The sequence below is a fragment of the Liolophura sinensis genome, chromosome 8, assembly GCF_032854445.1.
Source record: "Liolophura sinensis isolate JHLJ2023 chromosome 8, CUHK_Ljap_v2, whole genome shotgun sequence".
NCBI lineage: Eukaryota > Metazoa > Mollusca > Polyplacophora > Chitonida > Chitonidae > Liolophura > Liolophura sinensis.
Genome location: NC_088302.1, coordinates 40481249 through 40484510, shown reverse-complemented (window position 1 = coordinate 40484510; position 3262 = coordinate 40481249).

Below are 3262 nucleotides of genomic sequence, written 5' to 3'. Positions count from 1 at the left end.
GCCCGCTATTTGTAAGAAATAAGGCAAAAACACGACCAGTGTAACAGCAAGTTTGTACATTCACATCTCAATCTACGACCTGCCATGCACAGACTCACAGCTCCACTGATAGCTCGGCCACCGTTAGAAAGTCAGCAGTTATACCAGGGCACATGTCCATATCTGTCAATCACCCTGGTCTGTTTAACGTATAGTAAAGAGGACGAGGTCTGCGCAAAACAAAGCTAACTTTTACAGGTCCACGTCGTTTGCTGTTGAAGTTAGATCTCTACGCCATCTAATAGAGTACTGGAGATAGATGGGAACTGGAATCAATGTCATCCCACAACCGTTTCGGGAGATCACGGACAGTGTGGCCGAAACATCAGGTCAAATACTACAAACCCAGTCCAGTCCCCATCTAACTCCATGTTAAAGCAATAGGATTCCCGTCTTTTTCTAAACAAAAAACGGTGTTGTGATTTAAACGCTTGTAGCGAAAAAACTATTGATCGGAGGTCAAATCTGTTGACGAATGCTCGAAAGAGCATGTCTTGGGCTACAATTTCGTGCAGGTTGCAGATTTCTAGCTGTCATAGTTTTCGAGTTACAGGTCATTGAAATTACGTCATTTTTTTGAGTTTTTTGCTGATATCTCAAAAAGTTCTACAGATATACAAAAAATACAAGCAGATTCAGAATCACCAGCTCAAGATACATCAGAATACGTTCAGAACATTTGAACTTTGAGAACTTTTTGTGACGTCATAAATTCGACCAATAGCGAGCTTCCAGAATTTTGACCGGAAGTGAACCATTTTCGCAAACTTTAAAGAACTCGTGACCTACTAGCTGCATGTCAAATTTGAAACCGATCGGTTCAGTGGTTCTGGAGAAGAAGATTTTTAAAGATTTTACACAAAATCCAATATGGCGGCCGAACCACGTGACATAGCAAAAAAGTGGAGAATTTGTCCCGAGATATTCACCGCCAGATTATGTGTGCAAAATTTCAGACCTGTATGTTGAACGGTAAAAAAGTTTCCATGCGAACAAAGTCGGTGAAAAAAAAATAATAATAATAATAATAATAATAATAAGAAAAAACAGAACGATTACAATAGGGATCCCGTTCGGGAGAACGGGATCCCTAATAACTAGAATGGATCTGCGAATAGCAGATCCTAGGCCGGGATCCCGGATCTGAACGATGACGTTTTCCCCTTCATGTTCTGTGTTCGAAGGACACATGTTTTACATACACGGCTTTCAAAGTTTCCATGCGACCTTACACCGTTTGTCACTGAGGCAGTCGTCTAGTCATTTGCATTCCCTTGAATAGATCGGCGACCTTGATGATGCTACGATATGCCCAGTAAAAAACCGTCGTTCCTTGGCAGACTTAGCCCTCTATTTGTAAGAAATAACGCAAAAACACGACCAGTGTAACAGCAAGTTTGTACATTCACATCTCAATCCACGACCTGCCATGCACAGACTCACTGCTCCACTGATAGCTCGGCCATCGTTAGAAAGTCAGCACTTGGAGTAGGGCACATGTCCATATCTGTCAATCACCCTGGCCTGTTTAACGTATAGTAAAGAGGACGAGGTCTGCGCAAAACAAAGCTAACTTTTACAGGTCCACGTCGTTTGCTGTTGTAGTTAGATGTCTACGCCATCTAATAGAGTACTGGAGTTAGATGGGAACTGGAATCAATGTCATCCTACAACCGTTTCGGGAGATCACGGACAGTGTAGCCGAAAGCATCAGGTCAAATACTACAAACCCAGTCCAGTCCCTATCTAACTCCATGTTAAAGCAATAGGATTAGCACCTTTTTCTAAACAAAAAACGGTGTTGTGATTTAAACGCTTGTAGCGAAAAAACTTTTGATCGGAGCTCAAATCCATTGACGAATGCTCGAAAGAGCATGTCTTGGGCTACAATTTCGTGCAGGTTGCACATTTCTAGCTCCTACAGATCTCGAGTTACAGGTCATTGAAGTTACGTAACTTTTTTGAGTTTTTAGCTAATATCTCAAAAAGTTACACAGATATGCAAAAAATACAACCAGATTCAGAATCAGCAGCTCAAGATACATCAGAATACGTTGAGAACATTTGAACTTTGAGAACTTTTTGTGACGTCACAAATTCGACCAATGGCGAGCTTCCAGAATTTTAACCGGAAGTGAACTATTTTCGCAAACTTTAAAGAACTCGTAACTTACTAGCTGCATGTCAAATTTGAAACCGATCGGTTCAGTGGTTCTTGAGAAGAAGATTTTTAAAGATTTTACACAAAATCCAATATGGCGTACGAACCACGTGACATAGCAAAAAAGTGGAGAATTTGTCCCGAGATATTCACCGCCAGAATATGTGTGCAAAATTTCAGACCTGTATGTTAAACGGTAAAAAAGTTTCCATGCGAACAAAGTCGGTGAAAAAAAAATAATAATAATAATAATAATAATAATAATAATAATAAGAAAAAACAGAACGATTACAATAGGGATCCCGTTCGGGAGAACGGGATCCCTAATAATAATAATAAGAAAAAACCGAACAATTACAAAAGGGATCCCGTTCGGGAGAACGGGATCCCTAATAAGAAAAAACAGAACAATAACAATAGGGATCCCGTTCCGGAAGAACGGGATCCCTAATAAGAAGAAGAAGAAAAAACAGAACGATTACAATAGGGATCCCGTTCGGGAGAACGGGATCCCTAATAATTTGAAGATGATACGCAAAGCAGTTCATCACAGATTATGTAGCCTACATGTAAACTGGGAAAACTTACTGTAGCCTACTTAAATAAGCTTTTGCCATGGCAGGCTTGCAGTTTATAATTGTTGTATAAAATTTCGAGTCATCCATGCATTGTGTCTCGTGAAACCTGTTTGTAAACAAAGAGTAGCCTACTGTAGGCCTACATAAAATCATAGAACATATAGGCCTATACCTATATCATATGTTCTTTAATTATTCAAAAAACAAATAGGTTGAACTATTTATATCTTGTAGAAAAAATGCAATCTGCAGGTGTTGGTATGGCACAGTATTAAGCGAAAGTTCGGAGATTATCTATGTTCTAACCAGACGGTGACAAATTTACTATAGGAAAAGTATAAAGAAAATCTCTGGGGTCCGACTGGTGATATGGATACAAGAGTGATTCCCCCTTAATACGAAACTGTCACACATTGCCGTCAGAATAATGGGATAGCTCTTAAAGTAAAGTAACGGGAATTCCCGTTCGAAACACGTGACACAG